General features: G+C 51.8%; 1 long non-coding RNA gene across 1 annotated transcript in view; it reads left to right on the top strand.

Annotated features, from left to right (window-relative positions):
* Positions 1-14,863, top strand: part of LOC121157476 — a 61,565-nt gene extending 46,702 nt beyond the window's left edge. The window contains exon 3 of the long non-coding RNA XR_005884029.1: positions 14,834-14,863. This is a non-coding gene — a long non-coding RNA (uncharacterized LOC121157476). The remainder of the gene's footprint in view (positions 1-14,833) is intronic.
* The last annotated feature ends 1,815 nt before the right edge of the window (positions 14,864-16,678 follow it).

Genomic DNA, 16,678 nt, shown 5'->3' with positions numbered 1-16,678 from the left:
AAAGGAGAAACAGGAAGGATGGCAGCCAGCAGAGGGTATGTGGTGAGCAGGATACTGTCATGAACTCACAAGCTCCTAGGGATGCTTTGAGAGACAGGGACGCATACTGTCGCTGTCCTGGTAAGGAGTGAGGAAGCATCTGGCTGACCTGTGTACTGAAGGAGTCTCATAGAAGGGAAGTAGCACATTACAAGGGGTCTTCAATAGTTCAGGAAAGATAGGGATTCAGACACTGAGCCATTGTGTTGGGCACAAAACACTTTGACAAATTTTAATCTTTTGTGATACAAATTCTTCCTAATGACAAATAGGAAGTGAGTTCCAGAATTGAAAAGGAAGATCAAAAGCCATCCACAAACATCAGTGCCAGGGGAGACTTCACACGCCTTCCTTTTCATGTGAGAAGCAGAGCAAAGATGCACGCTATACTGGCCAACATCACACTTGATGTGTGCACGAACACAGGAGCAATAAGCTGGAAAGAGTGAGGAAAACTCCCTACAAAACCAATAATGGGCAGAGATTTGCAAGAGGTGGTATTGGTTATTAAGATACTAAAGAGTTTTGAATACTGAATAAATCTCCTAAGCTGTAGGTAACTGCCTAGGTTTACTGCTGGGAGAAAAGCAGCCAGTAGCTGCTGGGCATTCTGGGCCTGAGTAATAGCATATGTGTGTTAATTATACCAGACAGCATAGCTGCTGCTTTTCCTTTCCTTTTCCTTTTCCTTTTCCTTTTTTTGCAAACATGTAGGAAAGGCTGGGAGCACTGGGCTGGAATATGCCACCTTGCCCGACCCAGGCATAGTGGAATGTAGATTGCATGGCGAGGAGTTCTGGGGACATATTGGAGTGGGGGCAGCTGACAGCATGTTTGGTAGGAGAGGGATGAATTCTAGGGACTTCCACAGACCCAGCCACTACATTGTTAGGTAGGCAAGGAAGCTGAGATGGAGTGATAGAGCTGCTTGTTGCCTGTAAGGTAGGAGTGACAAGGGCCTCTTTGAGGGGTGAACAGGGGTTCAGTGCAAGCCAGGAACCTGGCCAAAGCAGAAGCTTGCAGGGAGCCAAGCCCATCACCAGAGATACTGTGTATGTCCTCATCTGTAGCCACCTCAGTCTCCACATGATGGTAGTGGGCAGCAGCAAGGCAGGGCCTGGCCTGGCCTGGGCCAGTATCCCTGCTGTGCTATGGAAACCGCTGCCTGCAAAAGACTAGAAACCAGTGATGGGCTTTTCCTGTCAAAGTCACACCTGGAGGCAGAGAGACAGGCACTGTCCCACTAAGATTATAGTGACCCACGAGGACATGGTCACAGCCACCAAGCAACAGCCCCATGAGAGAGACCACCAAGTCCATGTGGATGCTGTTCTAGATCCTCAGGCGAGAGAAAGGAACCAGGAGCAAGGATCTAGGAACCAGGAAACAGGAGCCAGTACCTGAGGAGCTGTGAGCTCCCAGGGTACACAAGGAGCACCAAGGAATCTCAGCAACAGTCCCAGGTTGTCAATGGTGAAGGCCAGGAACCCAGGTCACAAATGAGGACAAAGAGACTCCAAGAGTGCCACCACTCACTGCTTCGTACAGTAGAGAGCAAGGGTACCACACAGCATGTGGTTAGAGTCAGTACGCTGGAATCAGCAGATCTAAACAAGAAAACTAAATTTATTTATACATCTAAGGTATAATGCAGGAAAAAGGAAAAGCGCGAAAGCATATTATGGTAGGGAAGAGGGGGAGGATGGCTCAGGCTAGAGGTTATCCTGGGAGGTCCCAGGAGCTGTGGTTCTGCCAGAGGCCTATTTGCTACTGCCACAGCTGTTTCAGCCATGGATGGGGCCTGAGGACTGCATGCAGAAACAGGCACCCAGGGTGCGCACCCAGCTGGGGAGTCGATGCTGGGGACGGCCCTAGCTGTGGTTTGTCCGTCCAAGCCTCCAGCATCTTCAGGGCCAGCATGTGGTCTTGACATGAGGATATTCTGGTTGGGTCTTTTTTTTTTAAGATTTATTTTTATTATTTTTTTTTATTGGAAAGGCAGATATACAGAGAGGAGAGACAGAGGAAGATCTTCCGTCCGATGATTCACTCCCCAAGTGAGCGCAACGGTCGATGCTATGCCGATCCAAAGCCAGGAGCCTCTTCCGGGTCTCCCACGCGGGTGCAGGGTCCCAAAGCTTTGGGCCGTCCTCGACTGCTTTCCCAGGCCACAGGCAGGGAGCTGGGAGAGAAGCAGGGCCGCCGGGATAGAACCAGTGCCCACATGGGATCCCGGGCATGCAAGGCGAGGACTTTAACCACTGGCGCCACTGCGCCGAGCCCTATCTGGTTGGGTCTTGACCTCTCGGCATTCAGGGAGCTGCAGAGCTGATTCTGGGTGCTCTGGCTGGGGACCAACTTCAGATGTTGGAACCAAACCATTGGTAAAACCTGCAGCAGCAAGAGAAGACAAGAAGAGAACCACAGCTGCCTTTTCCAAGTACAACACCCCGCCCCCTGCCATCCAGAAAAGCCCCAGGCCTGCCACTAGAATGTACAAAAGCCATGCAGCTCCGAGGCCGGACTCAGCTCTCAGAACATGGCAGCACCAGAGCCTCGGACCAGCGTGATACAATTCTGACACCTGCTCATAGGCTCTACCCACTCACCCACAGCACTCCACACTCAGGATCAGGCACTACCGCCTTCGCTAGTTGTCTCCAAGCTGGCTCAGAAGAAGGTAGACATGCAGGACCAGATAGGACAGAGGCATGTTAGGCTGAGAGTACACCATTATCTGATTCCGGCTAGCCTGATGATACGATTGGTGGATATGTGCCAGATAACAATCCTGTCAGGTTCCCATGAGGCAGGAGATGGCCATGGGGGCAGGTATGAGGACAGGCTTGAATACAGCAGAGTCAGGGATCTGGCATCTCCTGGCCCACAGTCCTCCCTTCCTCCTGTGGGGCTGGTCTCTGGGCAGAGGAGGCTCAAACTCATGTGCAGGGGAGTAGTGGGAACCCCACAAAGAAGTAGACTGTCCCCACTGCACACTGAAGCCTTGAAAAGGAAAGGCATGGGGCAGTGGGTCAGCAGCCTTTTGTGCCAGTGCCAGATTCATCCTGCTTCCTTGGGCTGGGAACTCTGACGCTTCTATCTCCTGCTGAAGACAATGCCCTTGTCCGCAGTCCTCAAGCAGGAATCAGAGAAAATGGGAGCATTAGGGTCACAGGCCTCCCCCCAGCCAGACACACCTCAAGTCCCAGCTGTGCAGATGGCATCATCCGCCGTGTCCCAAAGCATTCTTACTGGCTTGGTCCATCTTCTTCCTCACGGTTTTGCCCCTTATTGAGACCCAGTGGAAGACAGGAGGTGTCACCTGTGTTCTCTTGTGTTGTACCTTCCCAGAGATCTGAGTGTTTGACGGGCCCCTGACTGGGAGGACAGGGACATTGGGCTGTGCTCTGCCCTCAAGTTTGCTGAGGTCCTGGACAGTGACCATTGCTCAAGGAGCATTTCCTGGTGTCGTTGTTGAGTGAGGGAACCCATCCAGGCAACTCAACCACTACTGGACAAAGACCACCACCCCTCACCCCCAAACACACACCGGGAACCAGGAAGGAGGACAGGAGAAGAGAGGCCTGAGGCTCAGAGCTGCCTCACATGGTGAACAAAGTCCTAAGTCAGATCCCTGACTAGCCCCCTCCTGCAGGTCAGTCATCTGGAAGCCCTTCCTGAGTCAACTGTAGTAGGTGCACATGGTTCAGGGTCTGGTCCTCTGAGCACCCAGATGTGGCAGCAGTAACCTGAGAGCTTCAAGTTCCAAGGCATCACCTACACCCAGTCAGGAGACCCCGAGTCATCCCCGTGTGTGCAGGTGCAGGTGCTCACCTGGGGATGAGCAGGCGAAACACGCGATGTGTGTTGGTGAACCTGTGCAGGATGTTACCTGTGTGCTGTGCAGGCAACAGCAGGTTCCTGTGCTTCTGTGCTGTACCTGCCTGCAGGATGCCCACATGGCTGGCCATCCGTAAGTTGGTTAGACGTAAGCTGACTAATGGATGTTCTAGTTCCTCAGTGGGTCCGGAGCCTGACTCTGGTATTGGACCCTGCAGGGCTGCAGGGCTGCAGGGCTTCCATGGCAGGAGGATGGACTGCATGTGGTCAGAGATGGTTCCAGTGGCTCTTACTGGGGAGCAGCTGCTGAGGTTGGCAGCAAATGTAAGCAGAGAAATGCACAGGGCACCACAGGAGGAGAAAACATCATCAATGGTACACCTCTTCCCACTTGGTGTGAAAAGACAGAGGGTGGCCCCTTTGCCTTGCAGAGAAGTCCCCGCCCTGGCACACAGTAAGACCGCATTCACACTGAGCTGCATTCCTACGGCCTGAGGCTGGTCTTTGATGCCCATTGACACCAGCCTCAGAGCCTGCTCCCAGTGTGGCCCAGCACCCCATAACCTTCCGAGGGTTGACATACCCTGACCAGCCCTCTTCACCCTCAGGTTCAGCCTTGGACTCAAGCTCAGCCACCACCTCCTTGTATTCTTCTTCATCCACTAGCTGTGTTACGAGCTCTAAGGCTTGCAGTTCGAAGTTGCTGTATGGCATGTTGGTCCCAATGTAGGCTACCAGCTTCCTCAGGCAGCTAAGCTCATGGGGCTGCTAGAAATTTCCAGGGTAATGCTTCAGCCAGGTTTGTAGGAGAGAGCAGAGGGCCCTGGGGACAGACACATGGGCAGCAGAGTCGCAGCCCTGGCTTCTGTGCCTCAGTCATCTGGGTGCCTGTGGCTTTGGGCTCTGAGAAGAGAATGCCCACTCCATGTGTAGGAGGGCAGTGGGAGGCCTCTGTGGGAGCTGGCTGCTCCCCACCTCCCATCAGCCCCATGGGATGGGACTGCAATGCCCACCCTCACTGGGATGGCTTGTGATTTGCTTCTCTCTCCCTGCTGTCCTGATCCCAGGACTACCCCAACTCTCCCTCCTCCTGGTGGCAGCACTCTCCATCTCAAACCTCTGACAGGAAGCAGAGCAAGCCTGCATGCCTGGACACAGCCAGTCCTTCCACACTCCAAGGTCTCAGCTGTGCAGCATGGAACCTTCCTCGTGTCCCAAGGCTACTGACTGCTTGCAGCTTTCATATTCCTTTCTTTCTGCTTGAAAGTCTCGGTGTCTTCCTCACAGTTTTGCCCCAGGATTGGGACCCAGTGGAGGACAAGCAGTGTCACCTATGTTGCGTTTTGTTGCACCTTCCCAGAGATCTGAGTTTTCGATTGACCCCATGACTGGGAAGACAGGGACATTGGTCTGTGCTCTCTCGTCACGTTTGCTGAGGTGCTGGACATGGACATGCACTGGTCTGAGGAGTTCAAGAGGTATGACCTGAGATGTTCTTTGTCCCACCTGACAGGAGGCTTGGGGACCACTTCAGGAAGATGGAAGGGTCAGGGAATGGAACCTCTCCCGGAGTAGCAGAACAAAAAGTCATGGTTCTTGGAAGTTGCCATGTGGCCTGGACAGATGCCTTTGCACAGTGAACACTTGGTGTGTTAGTGAATGAGTGACCTCAGCCATTGCTTGCCATGTATTTGGAAAAGCTGGGACCTCTCTGAAACCTCTTTGCTCCATCCAGGAGCTTGAATTCTGTTTACTTCCCAAAACATGTCCTCACAAGAAATCTGGAAGTTGCTATCCTACAAGGAGTAGGAAAATGCTTTTTCTCAGGCTTTGGGATGTGTGCCCTCGGGTATAGAAACTTTACATGGTGGCAGGAGAATCCTAGGTGAGAAGCAAGCCCTGAGCAGCCCTCTTCTTGGGCCAGGCACCTGGAAGCCCTCTCTCAGCCCAGGGTTGGTACTCTGAGTACCAAGAGGCTGCAGAAGCAACCTGGGACTCTGACAGCATCACCCAGACCCAGGCATGAGTGGTGAGTGCAGGCCCCTGTGCGTGCAGGTGCAAGCCCTTACCTTTGGAAGAGCAGGTTGAGGACCTGGTGGGTGGTCGTGAACCTGTGGTAGATATTGAAGAATGCAGGCACAAAGAAGGTGTGCCCCCTCTGCTGTGCAGGGACCTTCTGGAATACAATTTTCTTCACCGTGCCTTCATCCATGGTTCTCATAGGGCCAGCAGCAACCACAGAGGGTGCAGATGAGTCAGCTCCTGGGTTCTCTGACTCCAAGACATGTCCTGTTCCCAGGAAGGACATAGGTGACATTTGTTCTAGCTCTGGCTGAAGACTGGTCCTGGCTAATCTGGAGCTGAGGGTGGTATTGTGGTCGAGGGATCCTGCTCAAGCCTTCCCGGTAGTGGGCCTGTTGGGGGAACTTCAGGGACTCCCTTGCTGGGATGCTGCTTCCACTGGTGAACATGACAGCTGGGACTAGGGGCAGACGTATCTGTGGGTGGGGAAGCCGGACTAGCATGCAGAACGAGTTGGCAAGTGTTGGCACCAGGTGTGAGTCATGTCATGGCAGTCACAGAATTCGAGCTGGGATTGGCTGGGGACCCAGGTCACAGATGAGGACCAAGAGACTGTAGGGGGGCCACCACTCACTACCTTGTGCAGTAGAGAGCAGGGTGGTTGCATGGCATGGGCACGACTCAGTAGACACTGGAATCAGTACACTTCAACAAGAAAACTGTATTTATGGATAAAAGATAATGCAGGGAAAAGGAAAACCACTAAAGCATATTACAGTAGGGAGAGGGGGTAGGATGGCTCTTGGTAGAGGTGTTGCTGGGAGCTTTTGGGAGCTGTGGTTCTGCCAGAGGCCTATTTGCTACTGCCACAGCTGTTTCAGCCATGGGTGGGACCTGAGGACTGGGTGTAGAAATAGGCACCCAGAGCATACACCTAGCTGATGGGTGTGAATCATATTATGGCAGTCACAGATCTTGAGCTGAGAGCAGGCTGGGGACCCAGGTCACAGATGAGGACCAGGAGACTGCAGGGAGGGCAGTAGAGAAGGTAGACATGCAGGGCCAGGTAGGACAGAGGCATGTTAGGCTTACTGTATAGCATTAGCTTGTTCTGCTGTCCTGGCACTGGGGTTAATGAATGTATGCCAGAAAACAATCCAGTCCAGTTTCTCCGAGGCATCAGAGGGCCCTCGGAAAGGCTTGAATACAGCAGAGTCAGGGATCTGGCATCTCCTGGCCCACAGTCCTCCCTTCCTCCTGTGGGGCTGGTCTCTGGGCAGAGGAGGCTCAAACTCATGTGCAGGGGAGTAGTGGGAACCCCACAAAGAAGTAGACTGTCCCCACTGCACACTGAAGCCTTGAAAAGGAAAGGCATGGGGCAGTGGGTCAGCAGTCTTTTGTGCCAGTGCCAGATTCATCCTGCTTCCTTGGGCTGGGAACTCTGACGCTTCTATCTCCTGCTGAAGACAATGCCCTTGTCCGCAGTCCTCAAGCAGGAATCAGAGAAAATGGGAGCATTAGGGTCACAGGCCTCCCCCCAGCCAGACACACCTCAAGTCCCAGCTGTGCAGATGGCATCATCCGCCGTGTCCCAAAGCATTCTTACTGGCTTGGTCCATCTTCTTCCTCACGGTTTTGCCCCTTATTGAGACCCAGTGGAAGACAGGAGGTGTCACCTGTGTTCTCTTGTGTTGTACCTTCCCAGAGATCTGAGTGTTTGACGGGCCCCTGACTGGGAGGACAGGGACATTGGGCTGTGCTCTGCCCTCAAGTTTGCTGAGGTCCTGGACAGTGACCATTGCTCAAGGAGCATTTCCTGGTGTCGTCGTTGAGTGAGGGAACCCATCCAGGCAACTCAACCACTACTGGACAAAGACCACCACCCCTCACCCCCAAACACACACCGGGAACCAGGAAGGAGGACAGGAGAAGAGAGGCCTGAGGCTCAGAGCTGCCTCACATGGTGAACAAAGTCCTAAGTCAGATCCCTGACTAGCCCCCTCCTGCAGGTCAGTCATCTGGAAGCCCTTCCTGAGTCAACTGTAGTAGGTGCACATGGTTCAGGGTCTGGTCCTCTGAGCACCCAGATGTGGCAGCAGTAACCTGAGAGCTTCAAGTTCCAAGGCATCACCTACACCCAGTCAGGAGACCCCGAGTCATCCCCGTGTGTGCAGGTGCAGGTGCTCACCTGGGGATGAGCAGGCGAAACACGCGATGTGTGTTGGTGAACCTGTGCAGGATGTTACCTGTGTGCTGTGCAGGCAACAGCAGGTTCCTGTGCTTCTGTGCTGTACCTGCCTGCAGGATGCCCACATGGCTGGCCATCCGTAAGTTGGTTAGACGTAAGCTGACTAATGGATGTTCTAGTTCCTCAGTGGGTCCGGAGCCTGACTCTGGTATTGGACCCTGCAGGGCTGCAGGGCTGCAGGGCTTCCATGGCAGGAGGATGGACTGCATATGGTCAGAGATGGTTCCAGTGGCTCTTACTGGGGAGCAGCTGCTGAGGTTGGCAGCAAATGTAAGCAGAGAAATGCACAGGGCACCACAGGAGGAGAAAACATCATCAATGGCACACCTCTTCCCACTTGGTGTGAAAAGACAGAGGGTGGCCCCTTTGCCTTGCAGAGAAGTCCCCGCCCTGGCACACAGTAAGACCGCATTCACACTGAGCTGCATTCCTACGGCCTGAGGCTGGTCTTTGATGCCCATTGACACCAGCCTCAGAGCCTGCTCCCAGTGTGGCCCAGCACCCCATAACCTTCCGAGGGTTGACATACCCTGACCAGCCCTCTTCACCCTCAGGTTCAGCCTTGGACTCAAGCTCAGCCACCACCTCCTTGTATTCTTCTTCATCCACTAGCTGTGTTACGAGCTCTAAGGCTTGCAGTTCGAAGTTGCTGTATGGCATGTTGGTCCCAATGTAGGCTACCAGCTTCCTCAGGCAGCTAAGCTCATGGGGCTGCTAGAAATTTCCAGGGTAATGCTTCAGCCAGGTTTGTAGGAGGGAGCAGAGGGCCCTGGGGACAGACACATGGGCAGCAGAGTCGCAGCCCTGGCTTCTGTGCCTCAGTCATCTGGGTGCCTGTGGCTTTGGGCTCTGAGAAGAGAATGCCCACTCCATGTGTAGGAGGGCAGTGGGAGGCCTCTGTGGGAGCTGGCTGCTCCCCACCTCCCATCAGCCCCGTGGGATGGGACTGCAATGCCCACCCTCACTGGGATGGCTTGTGATTTGCTTCTCTCTCCCTGCTGTCCTGATCCCAGGACTACCCCAACTCTCCCTCCTCCTGGTGGCAGCACTCTCCATCTCAAACCTCTGACAGGAAGCAGAGCAAGCCTGCATGCCTGGACACAGCCAGTCCTTCCACACTCCAAGGTCTCAGCTGTGCAGCATGGAACCTTCCTCGTGTCCCAAGGCTACTGACTGCTTGCAGCTTTCATATTCCTTTCTTTCTGCTTGAAAGTCTCGGTGTCTTCCTCACAGTTTTGCCCCAGGATTGGGACCCAGTGGAGGACAAGCAGTGTCACCTATGTTGCGTTTTGTTGCACCTTCCCAGAGATCTGAGTTTTCGATTGACCCCATGACTGGGAAGACAGGGACATTGGTCTGTGCTCTCTCGTCACGTTTGCTGAGGTGCTGGACATGGACATGCACTGGTCTGAGGAGTTCAAGAGGTATGACCTGAGATGTTCTTTGTCCCACCTGACAGGAGGCTTGGGGACCACTTCAGGAAGATGGAAGGGTCAGGGAATGGAACCTCTCCCGGAGTAGCAGAACAAAAAGTCATGGTTCTTGGAAGTTGCCATGTGGCCTGGACAGATGCCTTTGCACAGTGAACACTTGGTGTGTTAGTGAATGAGTGACCTCAGCCATTGCTTGCCATGTATTTGGAAAAGCTGGGACCTCTCTGAAACCTCTTTGCTCCATCCAGGAGCTTGAATTCTGTTTACTTCCCAAAACATGTCCTCACAAGAAATCTGGAAGTTGCTATCCTACAAGGAGTAGGAAAATGCTTTTTCTCAGGCTTTGGGATGTGTGCCCTCGGGTATAGAAACTTTACATGGTGGCAGGAGAATCCTAGGTGAGAAGCAAGCCCTGAGCAGCCCTCTTCTTGGGCCAGGCACCTGGAAGCCCTCTCTCAGCCCAGGGTTGGTACTCTGAGTACCAAGAGGCTGCAGAAGCAACCTGGGACTCTGACAGCATCACCCAGACCCAGGCATGAGTGGTGAGTGCAGGCCCCTGTGCGTGCAGGTGCAAGCCCTTACCTTTGGAAGAGCAGGTTGAGGACCTGGTGGGTGGTCATGAACCTGTGGTAGATATTGAAGAATGCAGGCACAAAGAAGGTGTGCCCCCTCTGCTGTGCAGGGACCTTCTGGAATACAATTTTCTTCACCGTGCCTTCATCCATGGTTCTCATAGGGCCAGCAGCAACCACAGAGGGTGCAGATGAGTCAGCTCCTGGGTTCTCTGACTCCAAGACATGTCCTGTTCCCAGGAAGGACATAGGTGACATTTGTTCTAGCTCTGGCTGAAGACTGGTCCTGGCTAATCTGGAGCTGAGGGTGGTATTGTGGTCGAGGGATCCTGCTCAAGCCTTCCCGGTAGTGGGCCTGTTGGGGGAACTTCAGGGACTCCCTTGCTGGGATGCTGCTTCCACTGGTGAACATGACAGCTGGGACTAGGGGCAGACGTATCTGTGGGTGGGGAAGCCGGACTAGCATGCAGAACGAGTTGGCAAGTGTTGGCACCAGGTGTGAGTCATGTCATGGCAGTCACAGAATTCGAGCTGGGATTGGCTGGGGACCCAGGTCACAGATGAGGACCAAGAGACTGTAGGGGGGCCACCACTCACTACCTTGTGCAGTAGAGAGCAGGGTGGTTGCATGGCATGGGCACGACTCAGTAGACACTGGAATCAGTACACTTCAACAAGAAAACTGTATTTATGGATATAAGATAATGCAGGGAAAAGGAAAACCACTAAAGCATATTACAGTAGGGAGAGGGGGTAGGATGGCTCTTGGTAGAGGTGTTGCTGGGAGCTTTTGGGAGCTGTGGTTCTGCCAGAGGCCTATTTGCTACTGCCACAGCTGTTTCAGCCATGGGTGGGACCTGAGGACTGGGTGTAGAAATAGGCACCCAGAGCATACACCTAGCTGATGGGTGTGAATCATATTATGGCAGTCACAGATCTTGAGCTGAGAGCAGGCTGGGACCCAGGTCACAGATGAGGACCAAGAGACTGCAGGGAGGGCAGTAGAGAAGGTAGACATGCAGGGCCAGGTAGGACAGAGGCATGTTAGGCTTACTGTATAGCATTAGCTTGTTCTGCTGTCCTGGCGCTGGGGTTAATGAATGTATGCCAGAAAACAATCCAGTCCAGTTTCTCTGAGGCATCAGAGGGCCCTCGGAAAGGCTTGAATACAGCAGAGTCAGGGATCTGGCATCTCCTGGCCCACAGTCCTCCCTTCCTCCTGTGGGGCTGGTCTCTGGGCAGAGGAGGCTCAAACTCATGTGCAGGGGAGTAGTGGGAACCCCACAAAGAAGTAGACTGTCCCCACTGCACACTGAAGCCTTGAAAAGGAAAGGCATGGGGCAGTGGGTCAGCAGTCTTTTGTGCCAGTGCCAGATTCATCCTGCTTCCTTGGGCTGGGAACTCTGACGCTTCTATCTCCTGCTGAAGACAATGCCCTGGTCCGCAGTCCTCAAGCAGGAATCAGAGAAAATGGGAGCATTAGGGTCACAGGCCTCCCCCCAGCCAGACACACCTCAAGTCCCAGCTGTGCAGATGGCATCATCCGCCGTGTCCCAAAGCATTCTTACTGGCTTGGTCCATCTTCTTCCTCACGGTTTTGCCCCTTATTGAGACCCAGTGGAAGACAGGAGGTGTCACCTGTGTTCTCTTGTGTTGTACCTTCCCAGAGATCTGAGTGTTTGACGGACCCCTGACTGGGAGGACAGGGACATTGGGCTGTGCTCTGCCCTCAAGTGTGCTGAGGTCCTGGACAGTGACCATTGCTCAAGGAGCATTTCCTGGTGTCGTCGTTGAGTGAGGGAACCCATCCAGGCAACTCAACCACTACTGGACAAAGACCACCACCCCTCACCCCCAAACACACACCGGGAACCAGGAAGGAGGACAGGAGAAGAGAGGCCTGAGGCTCAGAGCTGCCTCACATGGTGAACAAAGTCCTAAGTCAGATCCCTGACTAGCCCCCTCCTGCAGGTCAGTCATCTGGAAGCCCTTCCTGAGTCAACTGTAGTAGGTGCACATGGTTCAGGGTCTGGTCCTCTGAGCACCCAGATGTGGCAGCAGTAACCTGAGAGCTTCAAGTTCCAAGGCATCACCTACACCCAGTCAGGAGACCCCGAGTCATCCCCGTGTGTGCAGGTGCAGGTGCTCACCTGGGGATGAGCAGGCGAAACACGCGATGTGTGTTGGTGAACCTGTGCAGGATGTTACCTGTGTGCTGTGCAGGCAACAGCAGGTTCCTGTGCTTCTGTGCTGTACCTGCCTGCAGGATGCCCACATGGCTGGCCATCCGTAAGTTGGTTAGACGTAAGCTGACTAATGGATGTTCTAGTTCCTCAGTGGGTCCGGAGCCTGACTCTGGTATTGGACCCTGCAGGGCTGCAGGGCTGCAGGGCTTCCATGGCAGGAGGATGGACTGCATGTGGTCAGAGATGGTTCCAGTGGCTCTTACTGGGGAGCAGCTGCTGAGGTTGGCAGCAAATGTAAGCAGAGAAATGCACAGGGCACCACAGGAGGAGAAAACATCATCAATGGCACACCTCTTCCCACTTGGTGTGAAAAGACAGAGGGTGGCCCCTTTGCCTTGCAGAGAAGTCCCCGCCCTGGCACACAGTAAGACCACATTCACACTGAGCTGCATTCCTACGGCCTGAGGCTGGTCTTTGATGCCCATTGACACCAGCCTCAGAGCCTGCTCCCAGTGTGGCCTAGCACCCCATAACCTTCCGAGGGTTGACATACCCTGACCAGCCCTCTTCACCCTCAGGCTCACCCTTGCATACATGCTCAGCCACCACTTCCTTGTACTTTTCTTCATGCACTAGAGCTGTCTTCTGCAGGCCACTTGCTGGCCTAACACCAATGCACTTGGTTTTATGTTGGGACCCATCTACCAAAAAGGGAGAAGTCCAGCCCCTCTCTATCCATGGGAAGAGGGTTTGCTTGTTTCTTTCCAGGAACTGATGCACAGCCTGTCATGGTGTTCTTCCATAATATCAATTCCTTGACCTTCTCTACTGGAGGATGCCTCTCCAATAAGACAACTTCAGAACCTTGTCCTGAAAAAAATACGTCACCATCGAGGAGACAACAGAATAGGAGGCAGCAAACTCCCTCCCAACACCAGGTGACATGGGGAATCTTATATGATTGACGAATCAAAACCAGTGTCTACCCTGACCTCCTGATTTATATAAACTCCTAATAGATTAGGGCCAGAGAGAAGTCTCCCTCTTTGAAATGTTTGAGGAATATCTTAAAAATCCTCTGCTAGATCCCAACTCTGTGAAAAACGGGTAGTTTATAAATAGAGGCTCTTATGTACTCTGAACTTTAGGAAAAAGCTATAGAAACTCACAGTGGGACCTGAGAGATCTGACAGCCTCTTAACAGTGGTCACATGGTCTTTTTATCACAGACCAGGAGTAGATCCCATAGCAGAGTATGAATATAAGAAAAGATTTTGTAATCCTGGTTTCAGCACGACCCACGGAAGCATCCCAAGAGCTTTCACTGCAAAAGCAGTAGATTCTTCACCAGGGCTGTTTCAAGAAGGACATCCAGTACCGTGTCCCAACCACCAAAGAGGTCGCTAGGGATTTGACTGCCCTCAAAGACCAAGAACTTTGGAGTCCGTCACTTCTTATTGGGTTTTCCACATGGAACTGAAGCTGCCCAGGATCCTCCACAGACTCCAGTGCCACACCAGACCAGCACCCAGAAGTCCCGTGTGGTTCCCTTGGTGAAGGGAAACATAAAGTTTCCTTCTGTACATGGGAGAGCAGTTTTCTCTGTCCTTAGTTCTAGCTTTGGTCCCCTTTCCTCCTAGAGTGACTATAATGGTCTCTCAGGAGCCCCAGTTTAGTTCATATAAAGACCACTATTCTTATATAAAACATAAATAGAAAGTAAAGAAAAGTTTAGATCCTCCAGGAAAGTTGTTGGCCTATTACTACTCAGCCTGTACTATTGGCTAGATCCCTATGTGGATATTTGCCAGTGTCCCTCTTAAATTTTGCTAGACTCCACTGAGGTAGGATATCCTCACTGCTCTGATGCAGAGTTCATGTCTTTCTCATTTGTTAACTTATTGAGGAGTTATCTGATCATCTACCTAAGACTCTTTTGTTCTCTAATTGCTAATATATGGCTTATTAGAACTGTAGAAGTTTTTAATTGCTTGCCTCTGCCATAAATATATAAAGTTCTGTAAAATCTTGCTAGAGTGCTATATCCTGCTGGGGTATTTTAAATCACAACTAGTTTTAGATATTTCATCAACTACTGTATGACTCATATAAGTCTTTTAACAAGTGCTGTACTATTGTGCTTTATGTTCTAGGATAAATGTTTTTCTTGAGATTCTAGGAGTCAGAACAATTGACTTCAACAAAGAAAAGTCTCCAAGCTCCAATCAATACTTCAGATGACTTCTGCCTTCTATCAGGGACCTCTAGATTGATCCCCTGGAGAATGCCTTGCTGCTGTCCTTGGCCTTTCAACGCCCCTTTTCAGCATGAAGCAGCCAGAGCGGTCATCAGCCCATGTCCCTGACAGCAGCTAGGATCCATTCTCCTGGGGAGGGACATGAGGAGTCAGATGGAATAATAGGCAGTTAGGGTCTCTGGTCCCTGGTGAAGTTACCTTTTTGTTTTAAGGTTTATTTATTTTTTATTACAAAGTCAGATGTACAGAGAGGAGGAGAGACAGAGGGGGCGATCCTCCATCCGATGACTCACTCCTCAAGTGAGCCACAATGGCCAGTGCTGTGCCAATCTGAAGCTGGGAACCAGGAACCTCCTCCAGGTCTCCCACATGGGTGCAGGGACCTAAGGCTTTGCGCCGTCCTCGACTGATTTCCCAGGCCACAAGCAAGGAGCTGGATGGGAAGTGTAGATGCTGGGACTAGAACCGATGCCCAAATGGGATCCTGGCATGTTCGAGGCAAGGATTTTAGCCACCAGGCTACGCCACCAGGCCCAAAGTTACCTTTTAATTTCTACAGTGTGTGGCCTGCTTGGCCCCATATTTGATTCAAAGGTGAGATTTCATCACCTTTACTGCCCTAGATAAGCTTGTGACTTCCTTCAAATAAATGGATATCCCTCACTACCAGTTTGTTTCCAGTGTTCCTGTTCCAGAAGAACACTATTGCCTTGCCCCCTAGTGGTCTTGGGGCCCGTTGGACAGAAGACTCCTGACAGCCTGGGAGGTTAGTATTTAGACTTCCAGCTGCTACAGGGCTGAGGGAGGTGGGACATAGATTTAGAAGAGCCTAGGGCCCAGCACTCTAACCTAGTGACTAAATCCTTACCTTGCATCCACCAGGATCCCAGTGAGTACCAGCTTGTATCCTGACTTCCGCACTTTCCATCCAGCTCCCTGTTTTTGGCCTGGGAAAGCAGTAGAGCATAGCCCAAAACCTCGGGAGACCTGCTTTGGAGACCCAGAAGAAGCTCCTGCCTCATAGCTTCAGATTGGCTCAGCTCCAGCCATTGTGGCCAATTGTGAGATGAACCAATAGTAGGAGATCTTTTTGTTTGTATCTTCTTCTCTCTGTATATCTGCCTTTCCAATAAAAATAAAGTAAAATAAAATAAATATTTTAAACATCTTGAGCCTGGAGAAATTCTTAACTACTCTTGGAAGCAGGAGAAAGGCAAAGAGAGATCCAAGTTTTTCATTTTGATATTTATGAATTTAAAGTATCTGTTTTAAATCTGTTTTAGAAAGCATTCCAGTTTTAATTTAGAGAAGAAGAGGAGTAAGACAGGGCATGCAGTAGAAGTGAACTGTGCAGAGAGGCAGAACCAAGACCAGGTAAAGTAGCTGTCTGAGGTGACCTTGGTCCCAGCTCGACACAGGGACAGCCTGGTGAGGGGAAGAGCAGGGCTTGTGACATTGAGCACCATCACACTGGTACACACCCTCATTCGCTCTTACCATGGATCCTGGTAGCAAGCGGTCTCTAGTCAAGTGGTTCTCATCAGCACTTTCGAAACTTGGCAGTTCTCTAAAACATGAGGACTTTTGAATGTGATAATAACATGGCTCTTGGTGAGATCATCAGTGCCCCTCATTTTGTTTTTTTCTGGCCACGAGAAAGGGTTTTTGATATAAGATCAGTAAACCTGCAGTTTGTGCCTTATGAAATCTTGTGTAAGTCCAGCTGATGTGTATCTCTCCTTTGCATCTTACTGGCTTAGGGACATAATTAAAATACACTCTTTGATCTCCGAATTCTCTCTAAATTTCGTGGTGTCCCCCCAGCTCACTCTTATAGACATATAAACCCAGTCTTATAGACTTAGCCCAGCTCCATTGCTATAACTAAACATGTGAGACTAGGTGATTTCTAAAGAAAAGCAGTATGTGTCTTCTGGTCCTGGAAGTTTGAAAGTCCATGCACATGCTGCTGGCGTCTGGTGAGGGTCTTTCCCCTTCTGCATCACAGCAGGGAGGATAGCCTCACATGGCAAGACAGTAGGACTGCTACTTCAGGTCTCTTCTTCTCCTAAAGATAACGG

This window comes from Ochotona curzoniae, unplaced genomic scaffold (genome assembly GCF_017591425.1).
Source record: "Ochotona curzoniae isolate NIBS_2020 unplaced genomic scaffold, NIBS_Ocur_1.0 contig_3520, whole genome shotgun sequence".
Classification (NCBI taxonomy): domain Eukaryota; kingdom Metazoa; phylum Chordata; class Mammalia; order Lagomorpha; family Ochotonidae; genus Ochotona; species Ochotona curzoniae.
This window is presented reverse-complemented; position numbering and strand designations above follow the sequence as displayed.